The following is a 24,920-nucleotide window of genomic DNA, read 5'->3' on the forward strand; positions in this document are numbered from 1 at the left end:
CAGAGCAAATGCAACATGCATAACTCTGGAGACCAGCACTGTAAACCTGACCTAAGTGTCCTGCTTAGCCAGACAGGTCGTATGATACATTTCTGCTTCCGATGTTGACTATCCAATAGCTCCAAGCTGCCAATGATGCACCAAACAAGAATTATTCACAGAAACTACTTAGCAAATAATTCTGAATAGTGAATACATTTTGAGAAAATCTTGATCTGTTCCTGAAAACTTGCTCCCAGAAAGAGGTGAAGTGAATTAAGTTGTTAATTTCGAATTCATTTGGCGCAAGTTAAAAATATTCTTAGAAACTTTAGGCACTCCAGCGAGCCACACTTGGAGTTCTTCTGACTTCTTAAAACCAGGGTGATGATCAGATTGCTGATGAGACTGCAGCATATAACTAAAACAAACTCATCTGTAAAGTTTTTAAAAGCTTTTGGTGGGGCAACAATCTTGGTGCACTCACCCAGCGGCGGCTCCAGGCACCAGCGCACCAAGTGCATGCCTGGGACGGCAAGCCGCGGGGGGCGCCCTGCCGGTCCCTGCGAGGGCGGCAGTCAGGCAGCCTTCGGTGGCACGCCTGCAGGAGGTCCGCCGGTCCCGCGGCTTCAGCAGCAATTAGGCGGCGGGTACGCCGAAGCCGCGGGACCGGTGGACCTCCCGCAGGCGTGCCACCGAATCCGGGTGACCGGGGACCTCCTGCAGGCGCGCCACCGAAGGCTGCCTGACTGCCGTGCTTGGGGCAGCAAAAAAGCTAGAGCCGCCCCTGCACTCACCCCCATTTTAACACTTGACTGTTACTAAGCAAAATAATCCTATAAGTTTCTGAATGTTTGGTTTTTCATAAAGACCAAAAAAAAAAAAAAAATTGGATAAGCCTTTAGGCCAAGATCGGGAGGAGGGGGAAGGGAGAATAGAGGCCTAACGCTAAATTCCTACATTTTTTCCACTTTGCTGTATTTGGGTAACTAAAGAAGTGGGTAGATTCCCCCCCCTCCCCCCCCAAGAATCCTGAGCACATACCAGCTTCCATTGACCTCAGCTGGGATTTATGGCAATAGCCTATAGCTATGTTTCCCCAAGGATTTTCGTCTGACTTGACTAGTCTCTATTTCTTTAAAACAGAATTTTCAAAACAAACACCCAAGATTGTTTTCCCAACAAAAAGAGGGAAGATAGCAGGGGAAGGGAAATGAATATGAACCAAGCAGTAACATAGTTAATGGTAAAAAGAACAGGAGTACTTGTGGCACCTTAGAGACTAACAAATTTATTAGAGCATAAGCTTTCGTGGACTACAGCCCACTTCTTCGGATGTAGCCCACAAAAGCTTATGCTCAAATAAATTTGTTAGTCTCTAAGGTGCCACAAGTACTCCTGTTCTTTTTGCGGATACAGACTAACACGGCTGCTACTCTGAAACCTATAGTTAATGGTGCTGCTAAAGGTAGCCATCAAACTATCCGCTGTACGTAAAATTGTGACTTGCCCAGGATCGCTGAGTGACTGACCCAGTGAAGGAATCCAGCTCTGTCCTCTTCTCTCTCCATGCTCCAAATCTTCCCCCAGAGTGTTTTCAAACGTTGACACGAGCTTGCTATTTGGGCACCACAGGAAACTTCGGTGTGAGTTTGTGGCTGAGAAGGATTTCAGTAGCATGAAGAAGTACTACCAGGTTATCCAGGTCATAGCTCACACCCCAAAGGTCATGAATGCCTACCGTGTCTCTTGACCAGTGTGCTCCTCAGGACTGGCACAGAAGCCCTGGTTTGGAGTTGGTAGCTCTTCTGGGTGAAAACTCAGACAAATTATCAATGCTCCTATTTGTGAATGGTGAATGTGCATGGTGCTTTGAGAGGCGTCTAGACTTCCATGTGCTTCTCTGGTTCCACACCTCTTGAAACTGCCAGGTTAGTTGTTCCTGTGGCATTCCCCAGCCTTTCTCTGAGCATCTAGCCACTAATGCTTCTGGCTTGAACCAGGAAGGGCAGAAACTCGGGGAAACAAAAACTTAACCTCTATCCAGTGTTAACCAATGTCTTATATGCTCCACCCCAGTCTGAGGTTTGAGGAAGGTTCAGGGTCAGATCCCGTTTAACTTGCCCAGGTTCATTTAAACCTTGTCTGAAAGAGAAGCTGGTATTCCTCAGCCCGAGAATGGAAGCTAGTGGGGTACCCTGGGTGTCTTGCTTGACTTGGCTCTGTGACCAATCCTCCCTGGCCAGGGACCCTTTGCTGGTATCACTTCCTAGTAAATCGTACTTAGACAAGCTGCTTGCTAGGAAGGTGTTATGCCTCCCTGACTGACTTAGTACTCTACAAACCAGCTTGCAAACACCTGGACATATCCCTTGGCTTGCAAGCTCCTCCTTTGTTGGGGGAAGAGTTTGGGGTGAGGACTAGGTTCCGACTGCACTTTCTAACGATGCAATATTCCTCTCCTAGAGCAGAGACGTGAATGTTTTGCTAGACTGGATGGGCCTTGGCTTTGAATGAGATTGTGGTGATGTGATGTGTGGCGTTGATACAGCACCTCTCACTGGGAAGGGTCCCAAAGCTCTTTGCAAGCTGTGTATCTACCACCCCGGAATGGCTTCTCCTGCCATTGGCATGGAATGGAAGTGGCTGGAGTGTAACAATCAGAATTAAAATGTGGCCAGAAGGACACTGAGGTGAAATGCCCTATTTCCTCGAAGTGCCATGGATCTTTAATGACAATAACTCATCAGGATGTCCCTTTTTCATCTCACTTGAAGGAGGGAGGCATGCATGCAGTAAACTCTTAGGTGCAGGAAATCTCTCCTAATATGTCTTTATGGTGCTGATCACAATGGGCCCCCAACCTCAGCTGGTACTATCTCCGCTGGTACTGTCTTATAAATAATACAAATTATGCCTGATATGCTAATTCCAGGCAACCTTTTTCTGCAGGTTATCCAGCTGCAAACATCTGAGCAAGATGTCGCAGAAGAAGACTACCAGCAGGAAATACGGGTGGCGGTGGAGTGCAGGGGGAACAAAACTCCTGAGAGCCCACCTGAGAGCCAGCGTGCAGGTAAGGCAGAAAGATGTGTCCTAATGGCCTTCTGCAATGATACAGGGCTTCTCCTCCAAGGATCTTGATGTGCTGGAAGTCTCGTCCCCCCCCGGGTGAGGTGGATGATACTGGGAGTCTGTTGAGGCACTGAGTTTGGATGGGCCCAGAGGTGCCCGGCCTATTCTTGCTACTTGTCTTACAGTAACACCAGAGGCTCTAGACCAAGATCAGAACCCTATTGTGCTAGGGGTACTTATACATGGTAAGAGATGGTCCCTTCCCTGCAGAACTTGCCAGTTAATTAGAGCAGACAAAAGGTGGAAGGAAGGAAGGAGTATCCCCACTTCACAGATGGGGAACTGAGGTGCCTAAGCTCACCCAGGGAGCCTGTGCCTGAGCGAGGACTGAGCCCAGATCTCCTGGTGGCTAAGGCACTGGAGCAGGGCTCTGATCACGCTTCTTCTCGAGGCCATGCTGGGTTGTGACACAGCTGGGAGAAATGCGATTCCCACCTCCCCTGCTATAGCAGGGGCCATTCTCCTCCCTTCATAGAAAGCACCGATTTGGGCTGTCCCCTAGCCAGAAAGCAGCTCTCCTGCCTCTTCCAGGGGGAGCTCATTCCTTTTGGACTTCCATTCCAGTCTGCCTGGCAGTGGTTCCAAAGGGACTGCAATGCTGATGTTGGAAGAAGGGCTATGTTGGCTTGGCTTGCTCTGGGAGGCTCAGAACAGGATGTGCCAGAGTTTGTTCCCTAGTTGTTGAATGGGTGGGGCAGGTGCACAGTGGTGGCTATCAAGGTGGAATCACAAAGGAGGAGCTGCCACTAGGTTGGGGACTGGCTTGAGGGAGGCTTGTTACTCTTTGAGTAGAGCAGGCTTTCCGAGTAGGGGCTATTTTTTTTGAGAGAGTGAATCAGGTTAGATTTGCCCCAGGTGAGTCACAGCACTGAGGAGTCTCCTGATTACTGTATCAGTAAAACCTGGTGTGTCACCCTCCGATAACATCCTTGCTGGCAGCACCGCCTTTCTGAGCCCTTGGAAGCTGCATGAACTGGCTTCCACAGAGGCAAAAAGAAATAATTAAATGGTGCAGTCCTGTGACTTCAAACAGCTTCTAAGGAAAGCACGTTCTGATCTTTCCTTCTGAGCAAGTTCCAAGCTGAGAACTATGGGGGAGGGATGGACATGTGAAAACCACTTAAGGTGACCAGATGTCCTGATTTTTGGGTCTTTTTCTTATATAGGCTCCTATTTACCCCCCACCTCCTATCCTGATTTTTCACATTTGCTGTCTGGTCACCCTAAATCCACTGTATCTAGAAGCAGAAGTATTGTCTGTTATTACAATTCCACTTAATCCCGACTGAGATCAGAGCCCTGTTGGGCCAGGTGCTGTACTAACACCTCGTACGGCTGTAGAGTTTCCAGTCTAAGGGTGTGTCCATGCTGCAGTCAGGGTGTCTGATTGTAGCACATGTAAGCTGGATTGCTAACGAGCTGTGAAGCCAGGCTGGCCACCTGAGTACGTAGCCAAAGGCACAGGCAGGGTTGTACTTGGGCAGCTGCCAGGGGCACACCGCTATTTTCAGCAAGCTGGCTCGGGTAGGCCTACGTGTGCTGCAGTCAGGTGTGTCTGTGTACCTGAAAAATAAATACACACACACACAAGGAGATATACCTATCTCATAGAACTGGAAGGGACCTTGAAAGGTCATAGAGTCCAGTCCCCTTGCCTTCCCAGCAGGACCAAGTACTGACAGATTTTTTGCCCCAGATCCCTAAATGGCCCCCTCAAGGATTGAACTCGCAACCCTGGGTTTAGCAGGCCAATGCTCAAAGCACTGAGCTATCCCTCCCGCCAGACCGGACCAATGGTGGGAGAGGAAGCGGGCGCAGCGAGGGGAAGTGACTGGCCCAAGGTGACACAGCAGGTCAGAGAAGGCATTCCCATGCAGCGCCCTGACCGCTAGCCTGGGCTGCCTCTCTAACCCTGTGCCAGGCTCTCTGGGACTAAAGCAAGATTTATGCTGTTGATTAAAACTCAGTTTCCCCAGACAGAGACTGAATAGGTTATGGCCGCTGAACTACTGGCTCTCCCCTTTGCAGGAGAGAGGTAGGGGTGTGTGTGTGTGTGTGTGTGTGTGTGTGGGGGGGGCAGCTTGCTGAAGCTGACACTGCTGCTGTCCATGCTGTACTTTGGAGAGAGGAATTGGCTCTCCGGGGCTCCCACTGCTCAAAGCACTAACTTTGTTCTGATCTATAAAAACCACATCATTTTCCTTACAGTAAATATGAGGGTGGCAGCCCCTCAGCCGCTGTGAATTGTCACAGCTCCACTGCGGCTCTGCCCCTAGAGGTCTGGATAGCTTCTGTAGGTAATCTACTCCTTGGGGAGGCATATAGTTGTGAATAAGTGGTTGGCGTTACTTTGGAAGAGAACAGTCGTGGCTAATTGGGACACGGGGATGCTGTACAGTTGACCCAAACCATACGCTTATTTCTCAGCTGCACAATTTCCAGCACTCTGGCCAAGGCATCAATTCCCCCGTGCATTGCACTAGTGAATAAACAAGGGGAAACCTCCCTTAAAGCAACATTTTCCCTGAACGAAAGTCCCAAACTACAAAATAAGAGCACAGCAGGTGGGGAATGCCGCAGCAGGCTTCTATCTCCAAAGGCATTTCTGTGGCATCTGCCGCTCCAGTAGCTGAGAGCTTTATGAGGGTTAAGAACCCAGTAAAATCTCCACCCTGAGGCACTCAGGTCTCCAGTCTACTGTGAGTGTAATCAGGTGCCTGTTTTGAACACTGTCATTTCACTGTTCTGTGCTACGCAGCCTCCCATCCAAGGAGCTCGAAGCACTGTACAAAGGTCAGTTAACAGCCTCTCCTTGCCACAGGGAGGTAGGTGGCATCATTCCCCTTAACAAAGCAAAATCTGCGGCACAGCGAGGCTAACGGTATGTCTCCGCTCCCGCCAGGAGACAGCCCCAGCCCGGGCAGAGCAACTTGTGCTAGTTGGGGCTCAAGCTAACCTGCTAAAAAGAGCAGGAGAGACACTGCGGCTAGGGTAGGGTGACCAGACGTCCCGATTTTATCGGGACTGTCCCGATATTTGCTTATTTGTCCCGCCTCCCGACCTACCTTCGGTCGGGACACGAATTGTCCCGATATTTTGCCTCCGCTCACAGGCGGAGCGGAGCCCGGAGGGGGCTCGCGCCCCCCCCCACCCCGACTCCGCCCCCTCCTTCTCCCATTGGATCCCTCCCCAAATCCCCACCCTGGCCCCGCCTCCAGCCCCACCCCCTCCCTGCCCCATTGGATCCCTCCCCAAATCCCCGCCTCTTCCCCAAGCATGCCGCATTCCTCCTCCTCCCCCCCCCTCCGAGCCCTGCGCTGATCAGCTGTATGGCGGCGCACGCGCTGGAGGGAGGGGGGAGGGGGAGACGGCGCGGAGGCAAGCTGGTGGGGGGGGGCAGGGCGTGGAGCTCCGGCGGCCGTTTTTTTTATTTTGCTCTGCCGCTGGCGCTTTTTTTTTTTTTTTTTTGCTCCGCCCCCCCCCTGCGTCCCAATATTTCACCTGTGTGATCTGGTCACCCTAGGCTCAGGCTCTCAAGCCCACCCAAGCTCCAGCCCGCGCTGCAATGTCTCTACTGCTGGTTTTAGTGCTCGCTCGAGTCTGCGCACCCGGGTGGGGAGGTTCGCTCCCGGTTGCGGTGTAAACCTACCCTAAGTGACTTGCCCAAGGCTGCACGGCACATCTGTAGCAGAGCAGGAAGCTGAGCACAGTCCAGTGCTTTAACCTCAGGGCTCTTATTTTCTCTTCAGCAAGACCAGGAAATGGATACAGCAGCTAGACCAAACATCCACAGCTAACTGTCTCTCCCCGGGTTGGGAGCTGAGCTCGACAGCAGGACCTAAGCTCCGTGGCAGCCAAGCCAGAGAGTAGCTGGGCTTGTATTCCAAGCTCCCCGGTGAGCGCCAATGGGGCTCCCAAGCTCTGTTTGGCAGCGTCTTCAAAACGTTCCTTGTTCAAGCCACATGTACCGCCATTCCACAGCTACTTAGAGCTACGGGTTAAGCTTTCTGGACAATGAGGGTTTTTCTCCTGGCGGTGAGCGTCAAGGGAAATGAAAACAAGGTGAAGTGACTCTGCAGGGTGGGGTGGAATTGGGGCAGCGAGAAGAGTTTGCAGCCTGGTCAATGCAAGGAAAATCAGTGTGTTAGAAAACAGGTTGACTAACATGACTTTGCCTTTGGCTGGCCGTGCTCTAACGGGGCCCAACCTGCTTTTATATGGGACGCTTCCCCACCACCGCCCACAGACATAGCCAAAAAAGGGCTGATGAGCCCACCTTCAGTTTTGCTTGTACCCTGCTGGTGCTTTGGCTCCAAGTGTCCTTCCTGGCTCAGGCTTTGCTAATTGGTGCCTCAGGGCAGGGCTAGCCTGGGGTTGATCTGTGACTAACATACCCATTGTACAATCATAGGAGAGAGGAACCTTCATTTAACCCCTTTCTCAATCAGATCCTGCTGTCAGCGCCTCTCTTAAAGGGACACTAGCCTGATAAATCAGCTATTGGGGAGCTGAGAGCCAAGTGTCTTTGGGATCTTCTGCCTGAGCTCAGGAGTTGGTTTGGGAGGGGAATTCTGAAAGCCTTCCATGGAAACTAGAAAGAACGTGGCTTTGTTTTAGCCGACCCCCCCACCCCCACTGTAAGGAAGACTCCACCTGCTTCCTGTGGGTAATGGTCTCTACACCAGTGGTGACCAAAAGAGGTTTTCTGCTCCTATTAGTACAGCAGGTTCCCTGCAGTAGTGGAAGAATGAGCTGGAGGCTACCTTGGCTTGACTCTGCAGTTGAGTTAACAATTCTGAGGATGCTCAAGTTCTGCTCTCCTATACCTACCTAACCCCGTTCTGCAGAATCTTTACTGGCGATGTACAAGACAGGAAGATCCCAGCTTGACCCTGAGCCCAGGGTGAGTTTGTGGGGCTGTCAGAGAGGGAAGTAAGTGCGTGTGTGCGTGTGTGCGTGTGTGCGTGTGTGCGTGTGTTTAAATACTGCTGATAAACTTGGAAAACTTCAGCTGAGAGTTGCTGGGGACTGACAAACATGTAACCCCAAAGCATTTCTGTCTGCATGTCTCAGAGCAGAACAGTATTTGTCACTGGGTGGGCTAATGTAGCAATTTAGGAAGGAGACTTCCTTCCTTCTCTGTAAATGGGAGATGTCGCCATTAGCTCCCTCCTGCACAGACGGCATAATCCCCTCAATCGTTAGGTGCATAGGTAGCAAAATGTGGCTTCATAACTGAAACTGAGAGGACGGTACTAAACACACAGTCTGTTCCTATGGAGAAGGATTGGTTACAAACAGAAGCATAGGAATGGCCCCCTAGTTTGGAAAAACGTTAGTGCGATAGTCAATGGAGTGAGCATCTGTATAGCAATGGTCTTGACTTTTCCAGGCCCAGCTGTTTCCTAGAAATACCACACTGAGCCCTGCTGGTGGCTGTAGTATCACCAACTCCAGGCATTCAAAATCATGAGTCAGGCTCCAAAAAAATTGAGTTTGCCTTCTGGGGTTTGAGCAGTTAGTGTTCCCTCGGGTCACATTTTCAAGCTTTTCTCCACAACCATGAGGGCTGTAAACTCACTTATGTAATGAAAGCTGCGATTTTCATGCCTGGGCTTTTAAGAAAACCGTGGACTCCGTACTCACAACACACACATGAGTTGGTGCCGCTTTTGGCTGACGGTTTGTGTGAGGCAGGCAAGGCGTCTCTGGTGATCTCATATTTCCATACAGAGAGGGTAGCGTGGTGAACATGGCGCTGCTCTATGCAGTGTGGCTGTTGCTGTGTTGGTCCCAGGATATTCGAGATAAGGTGGGTGAGGTAAAATCTTGTATTGGACCAACTTCTCTCTGTGAGAGAGACAAGCTTTTGAGCCACAAAGACCTCTTTTTTCAGGTCACATTAGGAACAACGCATAAGAGAAAAGAAGAGCTCTGTGTGGCTCGCGCGCTTGTCTCTCTCATCGAGAGAAGTTGGTCCAATAAAATATTTTTATTTTTTTCCCCTTACCCACCTTGTTTCTCTATGGAGCTGCTCTGTAACTTGTATGTACTGCATATGGGGATGGCTACTGTGAAATAGCAGGCTGTCAGGAGGCGCAAGCAGGAATGGCAGAAGAATAGCCCAGGGCAAACCAACCCTTAGTAAATGCTAGAGGGTTGCCATAAGACAATGGCGCAAAGCCATTGGCTCCGAGGAGTCTGGCTCCACCGCCTGCTGAGACCCACTGAGTTGGTTTTGATGAGCAGGGCCAAGGCTGAGAGCCAGGAAACAGAGGGGACTATCTGAAGAGAGGGAGGTAATGGCAGAGGTGCTGTTTGGAGAGGAACCAGGCTGACACAGGCATCTGCTGGGGGGTCTGAAGAAGCTAGGCCTGCCTGAGTTAACGTCGGAGGGGACGGTAAGTTCTAGGGAAGATCGATGTGCATTTAGACAATTGGTGGTTTTAAAAATCCTTTTCTCTTGTGCTTTGTTCCCAATGTGGTAAATACCAATACTTTGGTGTAAACAGGTTTTCTGGTCGCTCTGTTCACCAATCTTTAGTGTCTCAAAGGGAAGAACAGGAGTTGCTGAACCCAGTTGGAGCCGCTGGGTAAGCGCAGTTGAAACCCAGGGTATTGCAGCCGAGATCCTGCTCTAGGAGTGGAAGCATTGCAAAATTCCACCTCAGGAGAGGTGACAGCATGAGGCCTGACATCAGCGGGGTGTGCTCTCAGGGAGGGGGGCAGAGGTGGAGCCAGCCTTGTGACCATGACAGGCTCTGTGTTTATCTTAGCCAGATGCAGAATGTAAACTGGCTGCTTAGTCTCCCTGAGAGATAAAAATACATAATTTATACTTCAGATGTATAGCCTGTTTCATCTAAGGGTCTCAAAGTGCTTCACATATATTAAGTCTCTCAAACACCCTTGGGAGGCAGCTAAGTTTACCCAGCTGAAAAATACTTAAGGCCCAGTGAAATGATTTGCCCAAGGTAAGTTGATGGAGATGGAAAGAGAACCTAGGAGTCCCAGATCCTACTTGGAACTCCGTACTGGGCAGAAAATCCTAATGCTGTTTAAAGGAAACTGTTAACCCTACAACAACTTTTTTTCGAACTCTTTGGGGTCAAGTGGGTTTTCATTTTCCCCCCGCCTTAAATCTTGCATTGCTACTAGGCAGTTTGACCTAAAGGATCATTCACTTAGACCAGCAGTTCTCAAACTTTAGCAACCTGAGGACCCCCATTTTGATTTTAAAATGTTCATGGATCCCCAAACTGGCTTCTAATTTTCCCCGGGGATGCTCAATCCTGGCTCAGCCCCAGGCCCTGCCCGCTCCTCTGCCCCTCCTCTTCCCCACCTCTTTCCACCCCCTCCCCCGAGCGTGCCCTGTCCCTGCTCCTCCCCCTCCCTTCCAGCACCTCCTGCACGCTGCTGGGAGGGAGGGGGAGGAGTTGATCAGTGGGGTCCGTGGCTCCGAACATGATGTGTGGACCCCCTGGAGTACCCTCGCGGACTGCCAGGGGTCCGCAGACCCCAGTCTGAGAACCGCTGACTTAAACCCTAGTTTTACAAAAACCCCTCATGATATTTGTCTCTTCACATCTTTCAGCATAAAAGCAGATTTTGGTTTGGGTTCAAATACTCCCCTGCAGCTCCGAGAACCAAGGAGTGAAACTGACTCATCTGTTTTTTGCTGTCTGCGCTGAGAGAAATACCAAGAGTGAACAGCAGACCTGGTGGAAGGTTCAGAAGTCTCTGAACTAAGGGTATTTATTTTAAAAATGACTTGATCTCTGTATCTTAAGCCCCGTCCCCACTGGCATTGTGGATCTGAATCTGAACTGCCGATCCAAATACCTCCAGCTCAGGGGAATTGCACATTAGGGTCTGAATTACATGGTGTGGGTCTGTCTCTACTTAGTCACTGTGAAAGTGACCTGTGTTCGTGTTCATGGTGTGCACCTGTGCATCGTTGGTAGAATAGTTACAGAACAGGATTGGAAGACTGCTAAAGGGGAAGCGGGCCGTCTCCCGTGGCTGTTGCTCGTTTTAATGCACTTTCACTCCACAGTCTTGGTCTAGTGTGGATGCATGCAAAATTTTGGGCATGTTTTGGGCCCCACACTACAAGAAGGATGTGGAAAAATTGGGACGTATCCAACAGAGGGCAACAAAAATGATTAGGGGGCTGGAGCACATGACTTATGAGGGGAGGCTGAGGGAACTGGGATTGTTTAGTCTGCAGAAGAGAAGAATGAAGGGGGATTTGATAGCTGCTTTCAACTATATCTCTACTCCATATGACGTGACCCGATTATAACATGAATTTGGATATAACGCAGTGGAGCGGGGCTGCGCGCTCCGGCAGATCAAAGCAAGTTCGAGATAACGTGGTAAGATTTTTTTCGGCTCCCGAGGACAGCGTTGTATCTGGGTAGAGGTGTACCTGAAAGGGGGCTCCAAAGAGGATGAATCTAGATTGTTCTCAGTGGTACCAGATGACAGAACAAGGAGCAATGGTCTCAAGTTGCAGTGGGGGAGGTTTAGGTTGGATATTAGGAAAAACTTTTTCACTAGGAGGGTGGTGAAGCACTGGAATGGGTTACCTAGGGAGGTGGTAGAATCTCCTTCCTTAGAGGTTTTTAAGGTCAGGCTTGACAAAGCCCTGGCTGGGATGATTTAGTTGGGGATTGGTCCTGCTTTGAGCAGGGGGTTGGACTAGATGACCTCCTGAGGTCCCTTCCAACCTTGATATTCTATGATTCTATGAAAATGGCTCAGAAAAATACTTCAGAGGAGACTTGGACTGTGTCTTCACTGTCCAAAAAGGTGCAGGGTTTTAGTGAGGTAACTAGTGCACACTGGCTACCTCGCTGTAAAATCCTAGTGGAGATAAGGTGCAGGTAGTTTGTACTGCAAGGTAGCTAGGTGTGGTCAACACAACTCTCCCTGTCCCCCACCTGTGGTTCACCTTGCCTAGACTACATTGCAGTAAAACTACAGTGCCTTGTTTCCACTAGGTTTTTACAGCACGGTAACTAATGCCCATTAATTACCTTGTAAAAATGAAGAAGCCTGAGCTTCAGTGCCTGTTGGTGTTAATCCTGTTTTGTTTCTGTAGCGTGTAAGGACCAACCAGAAATGGGGCTCCATGGTGCTAGGCCCTGTACAAACAGGGTCTGAGTCCCTGTCCTGAAGAGCTTAGAATCTAAATAGACAAGACCTAGAGGGTGGTGAACAATGTGATGTCAGCAAACAGCATGTTAGTGCCACGATTATTGGGGCAGTGGTGGAGAAGGGGATCAGCTGAAGGGAGAGGGAACATGGAAGGGAAGTGAGACTAGAGAGATGGGGCGGGGAGAAGTGGGTAAGGAGGGCAGGTGTGGATTGAGCGGAAGGTGAAGATTGAAAGGAAGGGGAAACAATCAGCCCAGGATATAAGAACATTCCATCAACACTATAGAAAGCTCTGTGTCTCCGGCTTGTGGGGATCAGGCTGTGGGTATAACAATAGCACATAGATGTTAGGGCTGGAGCCTAGGCTCCACTATCTATGCTACTACTTTTTAGCCTTGCAGCTCAAGCCTCCGTCAATTGCCTGGGGCGCTGAGACTGGGTGCCCTGGGTTTCTCTTTGAAGTGTAGATGTATCCTCAGGCACCATTGAAACCAGGCAATGTGGCTGGAGCTTGAGAGAGGCTCCAGGAGACAGAAGTGAATTGCAGTGTCTCAGATGCAGACAGATTCTTGGGTGGCGGTTGGGGGCTGACAAAACAAAGCTTTGGTGGCAAAGTTTTGAGAATGAAAGTCTTCCATTCTCTACAGAATTGTCTTCTGAACTGGCAGTTGACTAGATTTAGCCTGACTATTGCTCTGGGAGCCCTTCCTTTATCTACACACGCCTGGCAACCCCCGACAGCCTTGGGGTGGGGGTCAGCCAAACTTTCATAAGGCTGGACTGCAATCCCCTTACTCACACGGAACAGTGTCTTACTCCACAAGTAGTCATGGGGTCAGGGTACCACTTCGTGTCAGGGTATCTCCATTGATACGGCGCTGGTTTGCTAAGGACTCCCCGATGACATTGGTGTCTCTCTCCCAGACTGTTCAAGCCTGACAAACAGATTGTAGAGAGAGGGATACAAAATCCTTGATCCTGGTCCCCAAACTAACATTAGCATGGTCACCGCATGGACCCCTCCTCTTAGTTCCCAGAGAATGGAATCCAGGTTCGATAGAACTTCTTTCAAACTCAAGGCATTGCATGGTAATTTAGGGTAATGGTGCTACTCTATCAAGTGGAGCAGCTATTGTTTACCAGTGCAATGCTCGGTTACTTCAAGAGACCTAATGATGGCACTTGATACATAGCTCAATTGTTGTAATAATGAGGACCCACCTTGTGTTTTTCCGAGATGCAATGGGGTGGCAGGATGGGGTTAAAAGTCCAACAATCTGGAACTACCTGCCCTTCAAAGATGAACCTGCTGCAAGAGGAAATGTTGCTGGACAAGAGTTTAAACAACTTTTGATTTATTAAATGTCTGCAGAATGATAGAAGGAGCCTTAGAAACCTGTGGTGAACATACTGCGTGTGGTAGGTGAAGATGCAGTGGAGGCTTATGGGCTCACATTTGAGAATGAGGTGGGATGAACTCTCTAGATGTAGTCTTACAGAATACCGATGGATACTGTTCCCTAGAAAGGATCTTGCCACTGAAAGGCAACAGTGTTTCCCCTGTGTACAGTAGCAATGGGAGACAATACATAGGTTAATACTGAACCATAGCTTACGTCTAAAACGTATGAGTTTGGAGAACGGTCGGATTCCAATCACTCAGCTATCCAGGGTATTTGCAGATCTTTCAGTCATTCCTACTTTGAAGGAACAATTGAGAGATCTGCAAATGTTGTTAAATCATAAATTCAGAAAACGGATAAACCAGGAAGACGCAGTAGCTGGCCTGGATGTGAAATAAAACTGCTTCCGGAAAGATAGCGTTACATAATGAACTGCACAGTGTCCACCATGAGCTAGGGTACAACTGGGCTTTTTGAGTGTGCATGTGTATACATTCAGTGGGAGTGCGAAAATTGCTCAAGACCCTGTTCTGGCCAGGCTTTTAGTTTAATTTTGCAGACCAAGCTGTTCAGCTAAGGGTTGCTAATCATCCATGCTTTTGGGGGCTTACCTGGGGCAAATCCATCAAGGCTTGTGCTGCTTTGAGCCAACAGCCACGCCTTCATCACGCAGCAATGCTAGGATGATGTAGGTTTCATATGGCTTCTTTCTCATGCTGTACCCCATGGAGGTACAAGTTTTCTCCTCCAGGACCTGGTGCTCCCTGTAGGACTTCCCAAGACTGTTCTTGCTGAGACAGAACCAACCCGCTTTGGGTATGAGCTGCAAACTTGATGGCTCCAGCCCTGAAGTCCCCTCCCCCAATCATGAGGTGAATTCAAATGGTTTGCCCTGACTCTGTGCTCAGCCCAGCCCTGAGAAACTGTATTTAAGCTGTTCTCTCCCACTTTTACATGAGGTTTCCCCTCATTCCAAAAACCGAATCTCACAAATTATGGGAAATGGGAAAAGCACACCCTGTCATACTCCTCTCTCCTCTTGATGTTTAAATTGGGGCTGAATGTTAATACTTGCCTGGACCAGGCCAGAAATTGGTCATCTCCCTGAAAGTCCCCAAACAGATAATTCTTGTGACTTTTAAAAGTTCACTATCCTAAACAGTTCTTGGGAAGAAATCCTGGGGGAAGGAGCCATACCAGTGCTATTGTAGGAGTTTGACTAAATAAACAGCTCCCACTTACGGCTCAATGACCACTTCACCTCCAGGAGTTATTCACTGATAAACTCCATAAATTTTCAGGAACAACCGTTTTATCACTACCCGTGTTGTCCCCCGTTAAATGCTACAAGGTGAAATCAAGGGAGAGAGGCGGAAAACAGGACAAGGGAGCATGAGAGAGAGAAATGGGGTGATCACTAGAAAAATTGATCAGATCTTTTCAAAAGGGGGTGGGTGAGAAATGACTAAAGGGGAGAAAACATGAGGTAGTGAAGACCCTCTTTGATAGAACAGTAACAAGTTAATATCTGCCGCTTTTGTTTCTGCGCTGCCCTTTGGGTATTTCTGAAGCTTTGTTAGATGTAAGGAGGCGATGGCCAAGCAAGGTTGTATTTCAAAAGGCACAAGGAAGAGTTTATTGCTGTCTCTGCCTGTATGTGGGCTTCCATGAAGTGATTTATTTGGACATATGATCCAAGTCTCTGCTCCACTGTTTCATTTATGACCTGCAGTTTATGGTAAAATGATGAAATGACATCTCTTTGCAGTGTGAAAATACCCAACTGCAGTCTCCATTACAAATGCAGTAGAAATGTTTCTAACATTCACCTTCAGAGAGTTTCAAGCTGCATTTTTGTCACCCCACGTGTCTCTTAACTTCAGCAGATTATGTGACCTTGAACTAGGTGAACCTGGACAGTTTGGCTGCTGCATGTTCCAAAAGCGCCCTGGAGATCCAAGTACATGGGGGGAGGGGAAACTGTTCTTTAAACCCCAGAAAGAAAGAGAAAATGTTAAGTGTAGCCCAGATCTGCTTGCCCACTCGTAAATGGGTGTAATGAGGGTGCAATAGCACCTTCTCCCTCTCAGACCATTCCGTTCTTCCCCATGCTCAAAGGTCCTTTCTGTAGCATTGTTTGGGGAGGGAGATCTTGTATCTGAGCCATCTGAACTCCTGGTTCTTCCGCCTCTGAGGCTGTGTCTACATTATAGTTATGGCAGCCTAACTTGCATCACTCAGGTGTGAATAAACCACCCCGAGTGACATAAGTTACACCGATTTAGTTGGGGATTGGTCCTGCTTTGAGCAGGGGGTTGGGCTAGATGACCTCCCGAGGTCCCTTCCCAACCCTGATATTCTATGACTCTGACATAAGTGCTGTTGTGGACAGTGCTATACCACCGCTCGCGGAGGTGGTTTTATTCTGCTACTGGGAGAGCTCTGTCCCATCGGCATAAAACGTCTTCTAGACACGCTATGGGGTGCAGCTGGTGCAATAAGGTAACTTCCTTTCAGGGGGGTGTTCTCACTCATAGTACAAGGTGTGTTGTTTTTTAAGTGCCACTTATGTCTGTCTCTTCCTGTCCTCAGACAAGTAGCCATGAACATCAGCTTGTGGTCCTTTAGGCGCTACTTCCAAATGGTCTCCCTCAGGGAGCTTCCTTGCCCCACTGCAGGAGAACTGCTCTGCACACCTAGTCATCAGCCAGCCTTGACTATTCTGCAGATAACTGAGGCCAGCCTAGGTCTATCCTTAAGTATTTGTAAAGTGCCTATGCCCCTGGTATCCAAGAGCGGTGTTTATGAACATGTTAATCCAGCAGCGTTTCCCAGACCAATGGTGAAATTAATGCTTAATTCCCCCTCACGCTTACAGGAAAAATGGCTGAAATAATGGATAGCAAGTAGCCGTTATCTAGGTACCAGAGATCGAGTACAACTTGACTTCAGGCAGCCTCCTAGACTTGACTTAAACCATATAAGTGGTATATCCCAATGGAGCTGATCCTTAGCTATGTTAGACTAACTCAGATCTGCCCCCCCTTGAAATGGGGTTGGGTTGCTTTTCGGGGGACCCAGGGTTGTGAGCCACCATGTTACCACCTGCTTTCAGTGCGAGGGAGTCTGGTATGTGCTAGCCGGGTGTTTGCTCCTTAACCCAACCAGCCTGTCAGCTCCTCTGAGCTACCCCAACCCTGCCTTGAAGGTTGGCAGTAGATGTACCCCAGCCCCTGAGTCCCTCCGAATTGTCCCCTGTGGTGTCCAGCCCTTGATCACTAGATATCCTCAGAAATCCCAGATGCCCTGTTGCCAAAGGAACAGCATACCACAGTTTACCAGTTTTACCTTTGACCGCTGCTCCTTTAATGCACACAGCACTTGGGTTCAACAGGAAAACAAAAGGGAACTTATTTTAAGAATGAAGAGGTTCAAATAATAACCAGTGTGAGAGATGGGAACAAAAGGTTACATACAGGGCTGCCCTGGCACCTCTTTCCTTACAAATGAAGCACTGGTTACATGTGAAACAAAATCATAACCTGCATTCTAGAACCTAAACTTCACTAACCAATTATCCTCCCATCTAAAGACGTTTCTCACCCAAATTTTTTGCTAGCATTTTCAGCCAAGCCTAGCTGAGATCCCTTTTTCATGAAGCAAACCCACTGTCAGTTTGTCCTAGGTGAAGGATGAGGGTGCACCTCCATACCCATTTTAGTTATACCCCCAAATTGTCCTTACTTGTAACTAGGGCTCTCCCTGGCTAGTTCACTTCTTCCTGCAAATCTCTTCTTTTGGAGATCTCACAATCCTTCTTTAACATTTGTCTCAGACTGTAAATGGAGGCCCATTGTGAACCATACAATACTTTAATTTACATGTAAACAGACAGACAAACATTTCTTGTCTGAAAGAAAAGCTGCCTTTCACCTTTCTGGTGACTAGTCCCTAGTCCTAGACCTTAAGAACATATGTTTTGTGTATATACATAATTCCTTACACAACATCCATATGGAAATTTTGCAATTGTTATGATGACTCGTGATACAGGCTTTTATTAGAGACCTTACGTGATGTTCTTTGGGTGAGCCTAGGGGATCCTTGTACTCTCTGCCAGTTGGCATATTGAGGTCCTTGGGTCACCATTGCCCTTCAAGAACATTGGACCCTGGTAGACTGGTCCAAATGTTCCAACTTGAATCTCTGGGATAGCCCAGTGTGGATGTAGGCATCAGTTGACAGGTGGGGAGTGATGTGGCTATTCAGCCATAGCTGTCCTTGCTTAGAGAACAGGGAGCGAAATGTCTAATCTCACAACAGAAGTATTTTCCTGCTCTTTTCAAGACACGGCTCTGGGAACACTGAAGCCTGGAAAATGTCTTGGACTCATTAGCTAATCTTCTGGGGGTGTGCACACACCTGTGCATCTTAACACTTGGCAGTGACCTAGGTATGTGGCTGTCATGCCCGGGTCTTAATCTAGTTTTGCCTGTGGGTATAGCTGAGGGAGCGTGAGCAAACCTGAGGAGCCCAGCCCAGCAGGTAAGAGAGTGCAATGCCATTCACAGTAGATTATGTTCTGAATTGCACAGTCTCCTCAAGTCGGTGGGACTTGGACAGGAGATGGAGCTTGGAGGAGATGGAGAACCACTGCTCTTTCACTCCCAGTTTGAGCTCTGTTTAGTTAGCTGGGGATTGGCAGTGCACCTGACTGCTATTGCTGTAGTTCCTTCCCTGGCTGGCTTCTCTGCAGGCTTAGGAGTTTTGTCTTTTATTTCCTTTAGAAAACACTTCCCTGTCCCCTCTAAAGAAACAATAACACTATACATGTAGCTAGGGACCGGGCAGCTTGTTTAATGTTTTGTTACGACCGATTGGGCACATCACGCCTTGTCCAGAGAGTGTTGGCAGCAAAAAAAAAAAAAAAAAAAGTGGCCATGCTGCCTCATCCAATGTCCATTTGGAGTCAGTGAGAGTCTTTCGATTGATTATTTGTAGCAGCTAGAAGTCCTAGCAGACACTGAGAACCCTAACTTTATAGCCAGCTTGTGGATTGCTCAGCTGTGAAGTGTTAGAAACAGCATCTGGCTGCAAATGAATGTAGGTCTCCCATTCATCCCCCCCCCCCCCCCCCCGTTTTGTTACCCAATGGAGAGTCCTTGCCATGAGTTCAAAGGCCTGGGTCACTTGGCTGTCATGGAGGCTCTGAGTCTGGGAGTGTTCATACCCTAAGCCAGGAAACACCCTACCCCTGAAAAACAAGATGCCTCTTTGCATGGATTCTGATTCCGTAGCAGTTGTGGGTGCAAAAGGGGCCCTGGTAGCTCACCACCTAGGAAAGCATCCATGCTCTGTACACAATGCACAACATAAGTTCCCCTGGGAAAGCCCTCCAGCATGGGCCGACTGTCAAGGTTAGTCCATCTGTAGGCCACCCAAGTCTTTAATACTGACGCCTGTAAAGTCAGCTGTTTTATCGTTGTAGGAGAGAGAGAGAGAATCCCTTGATTTTTGTTGATCAGATTGTTAGTGGCACTTGGAGTTGGAGGCTTTACAGCCATCAATGAGGCATTGTTTGTTTCTGTTTTTAGCATTGTCAGACAAGGTGATGGGGAAAATCTCTATTTATGGTTCTGCCACCCAGAGTGACTTCACAGCTGAAAGGGCTGGAGAAAGAAATCCCCATAGATTAAATGTGCTGTAAGGTAAACATGCCACAGAAAGACCAGTGGTGATCACCTGGGCCTGGAGAATGTTGACTTAGCTTCCTGGTGGGGATTTAAGAGCAAACCTTGTTCTTAGGAGGGATGGCCTTGTTCTGTGTATCTCTCAATTGTTCTTTCACGCAGTGGATCTTGTTGCATATTGCCAGTGCAAACCTGAACGGGTCACTTATTTTGGATAAATTGTAGATCTTTGTTTTTTGTAAGCCATATATTTAATCGTTGCTCAGGTATTTTCTGTCCCCCAAAAGACCTGATGCTAAAAGCCCAAATTTTCTTTCAGAAGGATCTTGCTTTACTGAAAGGGCGGGTTTAATTTTACTGATTGGACTGCAAGTTGCACAGTAGGAATTTTTCTTCTCTTAGATTATACGGAATTTGTTTGCTCTTTTTATAAAGAGCAAGTATAAAAGCTCTGGATGATACCACTACTAACCCACCTGACTTCTACATTTTAGGGTGTTGAAACCATTAGACTTCTGATGCACATTAGGGGCGGCATTTAAACAAAACCCAAACCTGTGCGGTTTCCTTAATTGGTAAAAAGAATTTTAATAGTGGACACAGTCAGGCTATGTCTATACTACGGGGACTACAGCAGCATTGCTCTGGTGCTGTAGCTAGGCCGGTATAACCCTGTAGTGTAGATGCAGACTACAGTGACGGAATGGGTTTTGTAGGAATACCACCTCCCCAAATGATGGTAGGTACATAGAGGGAAGCATTCTTCCATCGACCTAGCTGCATCTACACTAGGGGTTAGGTCAGCACACAGCACTTGGGGGTGAATTTTTTACACCTGCGTGCTGTAGCTACATTGGCCTAAAAGTTAAGTATAGACCGTACCTATGGCACTCTCTCTGGTGCACAATGGCAACTCAAAGTTAGCTGCCGCAGTAGGCAATGTTTCTCCCCTGGTATGAATCCTTGTTGTAAGGGTGAAGAATGGCAGGTAGATTGGACTTGCAGGAAGCAAAGCAAGGGGTGTGAGAGATGGCTGGACCTGTGACGGGTTGGATCACAGAAACCCCCTTAGGAGCTGCCACCCAATGTGCCAAGACTACCCCTGCTTCTGTTTTCCCTGCCAGCTCAGGATTTCAGCACCCAGTCTTGCTGAGCCAGACACTCCAGTCTGCTCTAACAAAGACTCAGGGTCTGAATCACTAGTCCCAAAGCTGCAAGTTTACCCGAAACCAGCTTACAGGAGTGTGCTTGTCTTTAGCACTCAGATGCCCAACTCCCAATGGGGTCTAAACCCAGATAAATCCATTTTACCCTGCATAAAGTTTATGCAGGGCAAACTCATAAATTGTTCGCCCTCTATAACACTGATAGAGAGATATGCACAGTTGTTTGCTCCCCCAGGTATTAATACATACTCTGAGTAAATTACTAAATAAAAAGTGATTTTATTAAATACAGACAGTAGGATTTAAGTGGTTCAAAGTAGTAACAGACAGAACAAAGTAAGTCACAAGCAAAATAAAATAAAATGTGCAAATCTATGCCTAATCAAACTAAATACAGATAAGTTCCTCACCAGTTCCAGAATGCTCCCTTTTACAGGCTACTCTCCCTTTAGCCTGGGTCCAGCAATCTCTCACAACCCCTGTAGCCTCTGTTCAAGTATCCTGGGGGGGTGGAGAGGCTCCTTCTTTAGCCAGCTGAAGACAAAATGGAGGGGTCTCCCCCAGGTATAAATAGGCTCTCTCTTGTGGGAGGAGACCCCCCTCCTCCCTCCTATGCAAAGTCCAGCTCCAAGATGGAGTTTTGGAGACACCTGGGCAAGTCACATGCCCCTGCATGACTCAGTCTTTACAGGCCGACGCCATTGTCCACATGGTATCTTGCATGTCTCCAGGAAGACTTCTTATGTGGATTGGAGCATTCCAAGATGCATTGTTCCCCAAGTGTTTCCTGATCAGGTACTTAACCTGGCAAATTCCTTCCTAAAGAAGCTGACCAAATGCCTCCCAAAGCTTACTTAGAAACCAAGCAGGCATACAGCCCATATTCTTAACCTCAAGTAGAAAATGATATATATATATATGTACAAATAGGATGAATAGATATAGTAGACCATAACCTTTACGGAGATATGTTACCTGGCACAGGCAGCACAAAACGTATTCCAGTTATGTCATACATACATTTATAAGCACCCCCTCCCCATAAAGCCTTATGGGGTACACCGTCACAGGACCTACTTCCTCTAAAGCAGCGTTTCCCAAACTTGGGACGCCGCTTGTGCAGGGAAAGCCACTGGCGGTCCGGGCCGGTTTGTGTACCTGCCGCGTCCACGGGTCCGGCCAATCGCGGCTCCCACTGGCTGCAGTTCGCTGCTCCAGGCCAATGGGAGCTGCTGGAAGCGGCACGGGCTGAGGGGCGTACTGGCCGCCGCTTCCAGCAGCTCCCATTGGCCTGGAGCAGCGAACTGTGGCCAGTGGGAGCTGCCATCGGCCGGACTTGCGGACGCAGCAGGTAAACAAACCGGCCTGGCCCACCAGGAGCTTTCCCTACACAAGTGGCATCCCAAGTTTGGGAAACACTGCTCTAAAGGATCTGATCCAGCTTCCGTTAAAGGCAATGGAAAGACACCTTTGCCTGTATCAGGCCATAAGGAAACAGCACTGTGAAGAACTCTGTAGTGCAAGAAGACTTCAGGAGGGTTAGGTAGCTGGTCAGATTGCTTCTTTGCTTGCGCTTCCTCCCAGTTTTTGGCACCATTAGGATCTAGCTCTTGAGCTCAAACTTTCAAACCTAGCCACAGCAAAGGGAGATGTACTTGAGTTACATGAGTCTAGGATATCTCAAACAGCCATTCCTTCCTGCATTCAGATTCCTCCAGCTTGCCTTCCATCTAGCCATGCTCTGCTCTCCAGCTTCATTTTAGGAAGGCCTAGTGGACAAATGCTGCTTCTGAACTTTGATTCCGAATTTCCCTTGCTTGCTTGAATGGCTGTTTTCCCTAACGAAAACCAAATAGAGCTTTGCATGTTGTTTTAATCCCCTCCTCTGATCTCCTTTATTTGCTAGTGGGATGGCTGAGGGATCCCTTCCCGGGGGTTAAGTTAGATGGGAAAGCCGGCAGTAATAGACTGATGTACTGTAGCAGATTAGCATGTAATGTAACATCTCATACAGAGCTAAACACTTAGGGCCCTGTGCTTTCTCCCACTGATAAATGGAATTGTGTGCATGTCACTGAGATCTCCAAGTCCCTTACTTTGCAGTATGACTGGATTTCAACAAACAGTTTTCAAATTCTCATAATGCTTTTTCCTTTGGAAATCTATAGGATGTGGGTGGGTCTTTTGGTTATTGTGGATCTATAACCTGAGATCCAAATTCCTGTTATTTTTAATAAGCATTTACTCAGACTAGTTACTGGGAAGAAAATACTCTTGGTTCTGTAAAATTTCCACACATCAGTGGCAGTGGAGAACACTCTGCATGGATTGCATTTAAATGAAGTCATCCCAAGGAACCATTCCAGAAAGCGTCTGGAGAGGTTGAAATCTACCTGATGGCTGCTTTTAAATACCTGGAATTTTTCATCCATGTTAACTTGTGGTGTGTGGCTGTGGGGCGGAAGGTGGAATCTACTGCCAGTGTAAGGACACAGCTCAGGGGACAGGTAAGTGTGACATCTTCATACTTCCCTGTCAAGGAACTTAACTCTTAAGCGGGCAGATGCCTCTGGGTGAAGAGCTCAGATTCCACGCTCAGTCTTGGCTTCTAAATTGGTGGTGTCTGATAGGAATGGTAGCGGACTGAGAAAAAACAATTCATTTCTAGCAGGCCACTAAGCCGTGTTGGGTTGGCAGCAAAACTGACCTTAGCTAGATTTGATCCAGTGGCGAAAGATTCCTTATCCCATTGTTAATCCCTAGAGCCATCCAGCCATCCTCTGTTGAATTGTGGTATGTCTCTAACTCACATATGTGCACACTCAGGTTGAGTGTTTAATACCCATTCAAATGTATATTTGTAACTTTTGTGAAACAAGCCAGAGATTCTTTTCAGATTTTTTTTTTTTCCCCCTACCAAAGTCCTCTAGCCTGCAATGGCTGCTGCTGTCAGGCACAATAATACAAGAGAAATGCAAATGGATTGCTAATGGTAAGTTTTAAGTATTGTGTTTAATATCCCAAATTACTCTTTAGTCTTAAAAATGACTAAAGATCTGGGCTGAGATTTTTTTTTTATTTTTTATTTTTTTTTTTGAATCTGCTGAAGGGATTTGGACACTCGTTTCCCACAATTCCAGTCCAGATTCTTGCCTTAATGAGGTATTCCCACCGCCGAGAAGAGAAACTAAAGAAATGTCAAGAATAAGTACAGCCCAAATGACACACTCAAGTACTCCAGTAAGCTGTTGCCAGGGTAGTAACCTGACTGTCACTTGTAAGTCTCCTTAACACAAATCAGCAACAATCCTCTTGAAGTATCGTAAAGAACTGTCACCCTCTTTCTGGCCTTGCAGGTAGAATTGTGTGTGTTTTGTTTTTGTTTTTTTAAGGCCAGAAGGGACCATTATGGTCATCTAGTCCAATCTCCTGCATGACACTGACCATAGAATTTCACCCACAAATTGCTGCTTCAGGGCCAATATTTTTGTGGTTGAAACTAGAGCATCTCTTTTAGAAAGACTTCCAGTTTTGATGCGAAAATTCCAAGTGATGCAGAACTGTGAGCTGTTTCAATTATTAATTACCTGTACCCTTAAATTTTAAAATAATTTATTTATTTATTTATTTGGCATGGGGGATAGTGGAGGTACTAACATTTCTTGCTTACCCAAAACTCCTCTTGGAGCAAATTAATTTCAGTGGAAGATCTGGATGTACAAGGATTGGACTCCAAAGGGAAATCCTTTTTTAAATGGACTTTTTACCACCAAGTCAGAAACTCTAGATGTTTCAATGGGCCGAAAAGAGCAAGCATAAAACTGCCTGTTATGCTACAGCTAGTTTCCTGTTTACTACAGCAGCTGCATATCTAGCCTTAGGAACGTTAGTGTTGTTAGACAAGCCACTAATAACGTACCAAAGTATCCAGCTCTCTTGACACTTTTGTTTCAACCAGTTTCTAGACTGGGACTGAGTTAAACATCTTTTAAATGTTTTCTATTTCTCCCTGCTTGGAAAACATATGGCCCTTGAAGTTCTGGAGCTTCCAGAAAAATAAGCGTTAGTGTATGAAGGGTTTTTATGGCGTACCTAGGGACGCAGCAAGAAAGTAGCAATCTGCTTGCAGATACTGTCAGTGCATAATTAATAAATTCTCTTCATTAATTTATAAAGAACAGGAGAACTGGGGATGCCCCTATTATGAAAACAGTGAGTTGCACACTAAGTTCACTGTCTGCTAACGTAGAAATATATTAGGCATATGTTTAACAAGAGCTAAGTTCTGTGTCCCGTATGGCTAAAGAGGATGTCATCCTGGTGAGAGTAGGATTAGAATACACTGGATTTCGTCCTTCTCCCCCATCCCCAGTCTAGTTCCTTTT

The sequence above is a fragment of the Emys orbicularis genome, chromosome 8, assembly GCF_028017835.1.
Source record: "Emys orbicularis isolate rEmyOrb1 chromosome 8, rEmyOrb1.hap1, whole genome shotgun sequence".
NCBI lineage: Eukaryota > Metazoa > Chordata > Testudines > Emydidae > Emys > Emys orbicularis.